Genomic DNA, 11,608 nt, shown 5'->3' on the forward strand with positions numbered 1-11,608 from the left:
CAGGTCTCCCCGATAACTTTTTTTGTTGAAAAGTGGCGTATAAATATTCTTAGCAGAAATTGGGATGTTGCCAATTAATGTTCAGTCTATTTCAGTCTTCATTGGTGGTAGGTATAGACCTATACCTGGTAGGTATTTTTTAGAATGACGGTCTGTTGGGACCCCACTGGAAATGATGTCATTAGCCTGAAAGTGATGTCATGGCTGGAAGTGACATCGATTTAGGTTTCAAACCTAAGTCACGATCAGCCAAGGGTCCCATTGCATTCTAACATTCCAGCTCAGAAGTCAAAGCAGAATGCAGACTTCAATCTTTTTCCAACCACACAGCCCTCCCCCTCCCTTCCAGCATCCCATTTTCCTACCTGTTCAGGCCAAGGCACTATGCCTCCCTCCCACGGAGAATCCACCCTGCTCAGAAGCTCTGTATCCTGTATTTTCTGCCCTGATTTTCTTTGGTGGCTGAGCTAAGTGCTCTGTGACTTGAAATTGGCTCACAAACCACCTACTGGATTGTGACCTACACTGAGAAATGATTGTATATAGACTATACCTGCAGCAGTATCCGATTCTTCTGTGGAATTTTATATCTCTCCCCCCCCCCCATTTCAGGTGTTCCATACTCTCTAAGGCTGAGAGTTTGAGAACCACTGTATATGGTAATACCTCGCTGTGTGGTTGGTATCAGTGGCGTCACTAGGATTCACGTCACCTGGTGCGGGAGGCCTGCGTGTCACCCCTTGCAGTGGGCGGGGCAACGCCCCAGGTGGTGGGCGTGGTGATGTACCATCACCCCGTCCCCACTGGTTTTTTGGCTGTACCTTTTGCTAGAACGCAGATATTTCAGTGTGGTTTGTTTCTTTGCATTCTGCATGAAATTATGCATTGATTGATATATAACATATTAGTCCTCCAGATTCTGATTTTAGTGATTTTGAAAACTTGTAGAGTCACACACACACACGCACCCCTGTGTCAGCTTACTAACAACTTATTGCAGCAGTTCTCAAACTTTTAGCACTGGGACCCACTTTTTAGAATGACAATCTGTCCAGGACCCATTGGAAGTGATGTCATGGCCAGAAGTGACATCATCAAGCAAATTAAAATAAACAATTATAAATAATTAAAAGAAAAGAAAAAAATAAGGGGCAGCCAGTCCTGTTCCACCAAGTGAATCTACTCTGAAGTAAGTCCTATTGTGGTCAATGGGGCTTACTCTCAGGAAAGTGTAGGTAGAATTGCAGCCTGTGAGCTCAAGCCTATGCATGTCTACTCAGAAGTAAGTCCCATAGTGGTCGATGGCTCTTACTCTGTAGTCTGCCTGCAATAACCTCCCCCCCCCAAAGAACCAGTGAGATTTCCAGCCCTCCCCAGTGCCAAGTTCTTCTATTTCAGGCATATCCAGAGGAAGACCCTCCTGGCTTTGCAAGTGCAAAATAGAAAACTTCCCCTTACCAGTTCAAGCCTCTTTTTTGTCTTTCTTAGTGGGGGAGGGCTGCCTTCTGGAGCATTTGTTGCGCTCTAGCTCCATCGGATTGGGACCATTCTGGTGTCCTCACATTCCCCTTTGCCTGACCTGACCACCAGCCAAGGCACGCCTGCCTACTCATGAGTAAACGTGACCATGAGGCTGCTTCTCTTTCCATAGGGCTCAATAGACTTGCAGCTGGGAGGGATGGAGGGACCTCCTTCTCAGGTGTTTTTGGGGGCTGCATTCATTGGATCAGGACCATTCTGACGTTGTTTGGAGTCCTCTCTGCCTGCCCTTTCCGACGGACTAAGGCAAGTTTGCCTACTCCTGAGTAAATGTGGCCACATGGCTTCATTTCAGGCTCAGACTTGCAACTGGAAGGGAGGGAACTTCTTGGGTGTTTTTGGGGGGCTGCATTCATTGGATCGGGACCATTCTGGTGTTGTTGGATTCCTCTCAGCCTGCCCTTTCTGACGGACTATGGCAAGTATGCCTGCTTGTGAGTAAACTCGCTATATGGCTCACTTTCCATAGGGATCCATGCATTTTTTTCTTTCCGGTTTTTTTGGCCAAAACTTTTGAAGGAAAGGAGCTATTTCAATTCTGTTTTTTGCACTGCATTCTGCTGGACATTACACATCCAACAGTGTCTGGCATGATGGGGTAGCTCCTAATGCCACAATTTTAGCGCATCACCCCCCCAGTGTGTCATCCCCGCGGCGCATCACCCGGTGCAGCCCGCACCCCCCTAGCGACGCCACTGGTTGGTATGCAGTTCTTCCAGAGCATCAGAACTTGAAGGAGTCCCACCGCTCTCCTTTGTGAAAATTCTCCATGTATTGCTGTCCCCTACTTCTTGGGTTTTGTCTCCTTTTAATCAATCAGCAGACCACCAGCTCAGCTCCGCTGAAACCAACTTTCTCCTAGATGACCTTGTCTAAGTCATTTCTGCCCAACGTTGCATATACGCAACAGGGACCAAATGTGTAAACCTGTGGGCTGGGGAAATTAACAAAACATAACAAAATAAATGATTTAAAGCTAGCAATCTGTTGACAATGTGTTTTTCTGTATTTCTTTGTCCCAAACTTCTTGTTTGTCCTGTATAGTTCAGGAGGTAGGAGCAGGTTATATTTTATTTTATTAATATCACAGATTGGATCACTTTATTGTATGTCAGCTGTTGTACTGGAAACAATTCTTTGCTCACTTCTGGGTGATAGTCTCCATCAGAGAGAGAATAACTAACGCCTGAAAACCAGAATCGGCTTCCTCTGCCATTTATTTTAGAAAGTCTGGGAGGCTGGAGGCATTTGTTCAAGCTACCCCTTTCACTACTAATGAATAAATGTAGGAGTGAACTTCACAGAGACCTCAAGAAATGATTGCTGCCACACACTAGGAGCCTGTTAATTGCCTCGCTATTAATATTAGTCCAGTAGCTCGTCTTCTGACGGGGAATCTTGACAAAAGCTGAATTGAAGAGCTCTTTTAAAATCAACAAGAGTAGCTTAAAAATAGCTCCTTTAAGTGGAAATAGTAAATATGGGGGGTCTGGAGATGCATTTACAAATACTCTTCGCTGTTTGCTTTCTGTTGGGGTGATACAAAGATCCAAGCCTTCTAATAAAAGGATAGTGTGAGGAGGGTCTTGGTGAACAATGGTGTCACCAAGGGGTGCAGACCACACCGGGCGACACCCTCGGAGGGGGTGAGTGTGTGGTGATGCCACCAGTGGCCAAGAAGTGGATTCCCTTTTGGGAAATTTGTCTTTATGACTAATACTATCAGGTTATATAGCATTGGAAAGGTAATTCCATGCAGAATATATTGAAACAAACCTTGTGGGATTGTCTGTATTCTATCAAACGTTATGGCCAATTAACCAGAAAAGGAGAACGCAGTTGCCTTATGTAAGAAGTGGATTACCTTAACTCAAAACTGACCAATGAGACTGATTGTTCCGAGAGCCAATAAAGTGGTGTAATGACAGCAGGGACCGATCTAATGGCTAATCGGGTGTTAGTCAGCTCTCATTTCCATGTCTCAGAGCTAATTCTAGAGCTCTTCAGTTCTGTAAGCGTCATCCAGTTGGCCACTGGTTTTTTGTTGGTTACTGATTGGTTGGGTAATCTGTGGTTATATATTAAAATAAAGTGAATGGGGGAGTGAACATAAGAACAGCCCCACTGGATCAGGCCATAGGCCCATCTAGTCCAGCTTCCTGTATCTCACAGCGGCCCACCAAATGCCCCAGGGAGCACACCAGATCACAAGAGACCTGCAAGGCCTCCTGGGAATTGTAGTTAAGAACATAAGAACAGCCCCACTGGATCAGGCCATAGGCCCATCTAGTCCAGCCTCCTGTATCTCACAGCGGCCCACCAAATGCCCCAGGGAGCACACCAGATAACAAGAGACCTGCAAGGCTTCCTGGGAATTGTAGTTAAGAACATAAGAACAGCCCCACTGGATCAGGCCATAGGCCCATCTAGTCCAGCTTCCTGGATCTCACAGCGGCCCACCAAATGCCCCAGGGAGCACACCAGATAACAAGAGACCTGCAAGGCTTCCTGGGAATTGTAGTTAAGAACATAAAAACAGCTCCGCTGGATCAGGCCATAGGCCCATCTAGTCCAGCTTCCTGTATCTCACAGCGGCCCACCAAATGCCCCAGGGAGCACACAAGACAACAAGAGACCTGCAAGGCCTCCTGGGAATTGTAGTTAAGAACATAAGAACAGCCCCACTGGATCAGGCCATAGGCCCATCTAGTCCAGCTTCCTGTATCTCACAGTGGCCCACCAAATGCCCCAGGGAGCACACCAGATAACAAGAGACCTGCAAGGCTTCCTGGGAATTGTAGTTAAGAACATAAGAACAGCCCCACTGGATCAGGCCATAGGCCCATCTAGTCCAGCTTCCTGTATCTCACAGCGGTCCACCAAATGCCCCAGGGAGCACACCAGATAACAAGAGACCTGCAAGGCTTCCTGGGAATTGTAGTTAAGAACATAAGAACAGCCCCACTGGATCAGGCCATAGGCCCATCTAGTCCAGCTTCCTGTATCTCACAGTGGCCCACCAAATGCCCCAGGGAACACACCAGATTAACAAGAGACCTGCATCCTGGTGCCCTCCCTTGCATCTGGCATTCTGACATAGCCCATTGTTAAACACCAACTCTAGTGATGTCACTGCATTTAGGCTATGTACACAATATTGTAATTTATTCTCTACAATCTGGTACGGGTGGAGGGACCATCGGGGGGGGGGTGACACAATGAGTTCTTGCACCAGGTAACACAAACCCTAGTGGTGCCTCTGGTGAACATGTATTTTCTCCTCTAGGTCCTGTTTCTATGGTTAAATACCATTTGAAGGTAAACCTCGATCACCCGTGATGTTGTCAGGGCGGGCCCCAAGGCCTCCTAGCACCGGAGGTGGCAATCCCGATGCTGCCACCTCCATTGCACAAGCAGCCATGGTGGGGCTCACTTTTCAGCCCTCTCTGAGTTCAGAAACGGAGCAGGAAACAATGCAGGAGCGTAGAGAAGAGTGGGTGGGCTGGAGTGTCTCCATTCTAGCATATCGCCCTCTCCTCCTCCACTCTTCATCTTATGCTTTGTTCCCTTCCTCTTTTGTGGACCCAGAAAGTGGAAGGAGGGAGTGATGACGGCAGGTGAGCCCCCTCTGCAGTCTGCCACCCCATGCAGCCACTTTATTATTATTATTAATTAATTAATAATTATTATTGTTTGTTCAGGCTTCATAAATGGACCAGCCTTGGATATTTGCTTTGGTGCAGCTGTGTAGAGTTCCCATCAAGCATTTATTTTTCTGCTGAAACTGGTGGAAAAAACTGCTCAGAAATTACTATGAACTTGGTGGGAAGGGGTGTCTCTTACTTTGTAGCCTATTTGAACCTGGAGGATAAACTAGACTTTTATGAGACTGCCAACTCTTGGGTAAGGCGCCTTACTTCTGGCTCCTGGTTTTGTACTCTTTAAGAAGTACTCTTTACTCGACAGAAGAGCTCCGCCGGATCTGGCCAAGGACTCATCCAGCCCAGTTTCCTTTATTGCCCAGTGGCCCACCAGATGCCTCAGGGAGCCCAACGAGTCAACAAAAGACCTGCATCCTGGTGCCACTCCCTGGCATTTGGCATTCTAAGGTTGCCCACCTGGATTTTGGGAATGAGCGAAGTCTTGGCGGGGGTGGGAGCAGGGGGTTTGCCCCGACAGTGCTGTAGCAATTGTGGCACTGCAGGGACCTTGGGGCTATTTTATGTACCGGGCGGTTGCGCTGGCCTCCAGGAGGGTCCAGGAAGCCCACAACTCCCTCTGCAAGCTTTCCCGTGGCTCCACAGGGCCCAGATTGGTGATTGGATTCCACTTCTAGTTTTCAATCAGAGCGCCCATTCCCGGGGCATTCCCCTTAAGGGGAATGACCCATTTCAGATTTCCCTGGTGGCTTGCAACCCACCAGTTTAGGAACCACTGATTTAGCCTGACAAGGAGTCCTGGAGAAAGATTTTGTCTTTGGAATAAAGATACTAGAGTGGGCCCTCTATATCTGCAGGGGATCCATTTGATATCCCCTGTGGATACCAAATTCCATGGATAATGGATAATGAAATGGGGGGGCGTCACCTGGGGCCACGCCTGGCCCTTTGGAGGTTGCTGGAAGCCTCCCCCACTTCAGAAGTCCTCCTAGACACATCTGGAAGCCAGGCTGAGTCTGGAAGTGCTCTGAGGCTCTCCAGCTGCACACTTGGCACCTGTGGCTATTCAAATCGTGGATCCTGAACTCAGGGACACGGAGCGCTCACTGTACTAGACTGGCTTTTAAAAAATAGATCAACACTTTTTTCTTTTTTTAAAGTTCCCATTGAACATCACCCATTGCCTATCGCTCCAGCACCAAGGTTGCCTGCCCATGTATGGAGACAACAAATTATTGTGCAAGGTAAAGAAGCGGGAGGTAGACGGATTCCATCGTGAGGGATCCATAGCGTATAACTGCATACAAACACTAGATGGCAGTAAATGCTCAGGGAAAGGAAGTGGATTGACCAGCACTGGCTGGAAAACAGAAGAAACTGTCAAGTTCAGTAGTATCTGGAATTATAAGCAACTGTAGTTTCCCTTATTCATTAGTGGTTTTAAGGGGAAATGTAACACAACTACTCATGCCGAACAAAGACACTTGCTGTTGCTGATCTTACAAGAGGACCCAAACTCGAAGATAGAGGCAAAAGTGCCTTTTGTTGGAGCAAAATTGCAGGGGCGCGTACTTGAAATCGGTTTCTTTTGAAAACCTCAACAATTTAATACGTTTCCTTTCAGATGAACTTGAGGCCGTTTAGGGCAATTGATTGCTTCTAATTTATATGCAGACAAATAATAGCTGTGTCCGGGGGAGGCGGGGGGAGATCCTTTTCTTTCAGAACATTCAGAACTTGGAAATAGGAAATGTGAAGTTTTGTGACTGTGTAGTCAAAACAATAACATTGGCTAACACTGAAGAATGGATAAGGCTAAAATGCTAAGGGCACTTTACGACACTTAAAAAAAAAAGATCATTGTTTAGTGTTTCTCAAACTGTGGGTTGCAAGTCAATTTTTGGTGGGTCATGAAAAGCTTCTGAAATATTTAAAAAAACAAACAACAACTTGCAAGCAAGGTTGCCCCATCTGCAGAAGAAAATAGCTGTATGAGATAAATTAAAATGTCACATTTTCCAATATTTTCTGGTGTGCCTTAGATCAAGTGTGAACCCAGTTTCCACCTTTTCTCTGGCCTGTGGGTTCCCACAATGGTTCTAATTAAATAATTAGCATATCAAATAATAATGTAGCAGATCAGCCAACAATAACAAATTAGAACAGCAGCTTTCAATCCTTTTAGCACCTGGACCCACTTTTTAGAGTGACCATCTCTTGGGACCCACCAGAAGTGATGTCGTTAACCAGGAGGTGATGGAAGCAACATCGTCAATTTAGGCTTCAAACCTAAGCTGTGATCAGCCAAAGGTCCCATTATGCGTTGTGTTCGTGCTGTTATTTTGTAAGGTTTGGAATTCAAACATTCCAACTCAGAAGTCAAAGCAGAATGCAGACTTGGATCTTCCACTAACCACACAGGCTTCCTCCCTTTCCAGCACTCCATCTTCCCCCAGATTCAGGGCAAAACACCATAGCTCTCTCCCACTGGGAGCTTGCCCTGTCCTGCAGCTCTGTGCCCTGTATTTTCAGCTCTGTATTTTCAATGGTGGCTGAGCTAGGTGCTACGTGACCCACTAATTGACTCATGACCCACCTATTGGTTTCAGACCCACAGTTTGAGAAATGCTGAGTTAGAAGACATAGGGCGCAATCCTAACCCACTTTCCAGCACCGACATAAGTGCAATGCAGCTCTGAGGTAAGGGAACAAACATTCCCTTACTTTGAGGAGGTCTCCTTGAGTGCTACCCAACTGCAGGATGCAGAACATGCCCCATATGCCAGTGCTGGACAGTTGCTTAGGATCTGGGCCATAGAGGAGCAGCTCAGCATGAATGAATCAATACTGCTGAAAATCCTGGCCTAAAGGAAAAGGTTTTTGCCTGCGATGATGTAATATGGTAAATATGTGACCTCAGTTGGCCATCTCTTGTGGGTGCTGGGCTTGGAAAAGGCATCGGATCTGCAAAAGTTTCATTTCATGGAAATCTCATTTCATTCAAGGAAATCTCAGCACCACCTGCACATTCTTTCACTGGTACAGAGCTGCTGATCTGTACAAGGAGCAAGGAAGCCTGTGCATGTGTAGGCACACTGATGTGGTCATGTATCAGGATGATGGGTTCCCATTGCAATGGTGGGACGTACTGCTCAATCTTCATTTTTGAGAAAGCGAAACAAATCTATACCCAGTTATGAGCTTGCAGAAGTGAGATGGGGAGGGCCCCGTACATTGTCTGCCAAATGGGCTTGTTCTGTCTGTCAGAACTGATGACTCTTGACCGGACACTTCCAAGCAGTTTTGCTATGCTGTTTATTTTTATTTCTCCTCCTGAGAAATCCTCCAAACATTTTAAATTTGATTTAAGGACGTTTTTCAGGAGCAAATTGAACACGCTGCAGAGAGCAGTTCACTTTCATGGGCAATACGCCGGCAATAAAGCACAATAAAGGTAAAGTAATTTCATTTTGTGACACTAGCCTTGTGTGTTGATGTCTGAGATGGGTTGTAATACTCATGTTGCTGCTTCTAAAAGGTTTTAGGTACTTTTTTATGGTGAACCCATAAAATTGCTTGTTGCATCTACATCTTCCCTAAAATGGAAATTTAGAACAGGTGCTCCTAATATTTGACCAAGATGTGGCTGCCTTGTTGGATCAAAGGGAAGAAGTGCATGCTGGGACTGGTGGTTTTAGTGAGTTTGAAAGCCAGCTAAAAGCAAACCCTAACTGCTCGGATAGAATGCACTGGAACACCAAATAAAATATTCTGTATGAATGCTTCTCAGATAAAAACTTAATAGAATAACATTGGCCGAGGTTCAATAAACTGCACAATTTGTTCTGTGAACTGCAGGGGATTTCAGATTTATTATTCATGGGCAATGTAAACCTGCCCTGACTTCCCCTGTTGCCTGGCAAACAGATTTATAACTTAGGTGGTTGTGTGTGCTCCGTATATCTTGGGTGGTGGTGGGGGAATCAGCAATTTATGTAGGTGTACAATAAGCTCTTGAATGACCCTAAAATAATTCTTTGGACCTTGTCTTATTTATTCTTTTGTTTGTTCAAACACACACACACACACACACAGAGAGAGAGAGAGAGAGAGAGAGAGAGAGAGAGAGAGCTTGAACATAACATCCCTTATCCAAAGTGCTTGGGATCAGAAGTTCTTTTGGAGATCTGATTTTTCAGTATTTCATAATACTTGCATATATATAATGAAAGATCTTGAGGATGGGCCCAAGTCTAAACACAAAATTTGTTGAAGTTTCATATACACGTAGCCTGAAGGTAATGTTATACAATATTTTTGATTATTTTGTGCATGACACACAGTTTGTGATTTTATTTCTATAGGCAAAAAAAAAAAAGTGTGTTGATGCTCAAAAAAGTTTCATATTTTGGAATATTCCATATTTCAGAATTCTGGAAAAGGGGTACTGAACCAGTGTGTGTGTGTGTGTGTGTGTGTGTGTGTGTGTGTGTGTGTGTAACTCCTGCAGGTGTTTTTAGATTACATTGATTGTGATGGGCTATACATGGACAGAACTGCCAACTGCAATCTATATGGTGTTTTTACTTAACTTCAGTGATTTTTAATTTTTTCATCTTATGGTACACTGACAAGGCAATAATTTCAGATTTTTAAAATGCAATTTACAAGGCATACAGCACTGCTGGTGGGAGGAACTCACATACCCCTCTTCCACTGATGGCAGAAAAGTTGAAGGGATGCAGGTCCTTGAGTAGGAGCATCCAAGAGAATCTGATAACTTTTCTAGGTAGAAGCCTGGGGCTGAAAAAGAACTGAATAAACTGTTGAAAACCCATCTAGAGAGCCAACCTAAGACTTCCTGTTGGCTGACACTGCCTGCCAAATGCTGTCCCCCCTTACTGATGATGTGTCGCCTCTGCTGTTCCCACTATTCAACATTCTAGCTCAGCCCTTGTGGCGTCGCTGGGGAGTGCGGTCTGCACCGGGTGACACGCACGGCGGGATGACATCAGTATTGGCCAAAATTTTTAAAATCTTGGTATTTTTGAATAATACCATCATATGTATCATTCGATGCAGAATCTCATGCAGATGCCAATGAAACAAACTGCGTTGAAATATCTATATTTTATCAAAAGTTATATACAAAACACTGGCAGGAGTGGAGGGGAATAGAGATGGGTGCCTTCCACCAACCTGGTGCCTGAGATTACAGCTTCAGTTGGCCTCATGGGTGAGCCAGCCCTGTCTATTGGCATCTGCGAGAGGGACTGCAATAGGAAAAACAGAATGATCAGTTACTGCGCTGACTGACACCATACAGCATTTTTTTAAGTGATACCAATTAGTATTCCTTATTACAAACATAATTCACAACAATTCTCGTACACACACATGCATACGCCCAAAGAAAAACCAAAACCAAAAACACAAGTCACACAATTATTATTACTAAGACTATTTACGCACTCTTTTCAACAAAAATTCACAAAACGGTTTACAGACAGCATCAGATCATGAAATCCCTCTGTGTAAAGCTGCACACACGACTCCTAATTGTTTAAATGGTTTGTTCCTAATAGTGTAAATGGTGGAGCCATATCTTGGACATTATATTTCCAAAAGGTAATAAATGTAACTTTTTCTACAAAAAAGCATTGGCCTGGCATCCTTCTCTGACTTGAATGACACTGGTTAATAATAATCTAGGCTAGCAGTTCCCTAACTGGGTGCATGGCCCACCAGTGAGTCATGACCCAATTTTTGTTGGGTTGCAAAACTGCCAGGGCAGATCAGGCTATGTGTATCAAAGATTAAACAGGCTGCTACTTGGGGAGGGGAGCTGCCCATTCACCATTATAGCCACACCATTTGGCATTTATAAATCAGGCAGCAGCCTCTATGGACTCTAACAAGTTTGGGAAGCACTGAGCTAGGCTATGTCCCAGATACATAGACATCATTTGTGATCTGTTGGGACACATCTCTCACCCCCCCCCCCAGTTGGAACCAATTGCTAGTCTTGCTGCTGTCAAGGAGCGAACAATAATTTCTAAACCATCTTGTACCACAGGAGATGTCAAGTATTCAAATAAGACTAGCAGCTCTGAAGGAAAAGACAGAGCCTGTCATCTCTTCAATATGCCTTGAAATAGACAACTAGAAAGAAATGATGTTACTACAGTCCCAGACATATGAAACGGGCCCCTCATCTCCAACATGTATCCTGAGCTGATGTATATTTGATTAAGTCTTGATGGTGTCGGGTACCATCAGACAATGATATTGAAAAGATTTTCTTTTAGTTTCTTACAGCTATGCCTGGAACATGAGGACAGATCCAGTTTCAACTGTCATCAGGTATTATTCTCCCTAACTCCCTTTTCTGTTCTACCTTGTATGATTTT

Source organism: Tiliqua scincoides, chromosome 7 (genome assembly GCF_035046505.1).
Source record: "Tiliqua scincoides isolate rTilSci1 chromosome 7, rTilSci1.hap2, whole genome shotgun sequence".
NCBI classification, from domain to species: domain Eukaryota; kingdom Metazoa; phylum Chordata; class Lepidosauria; order Squamata; family Scincidae; genus Tiliqua; species Tiliqua scincoides.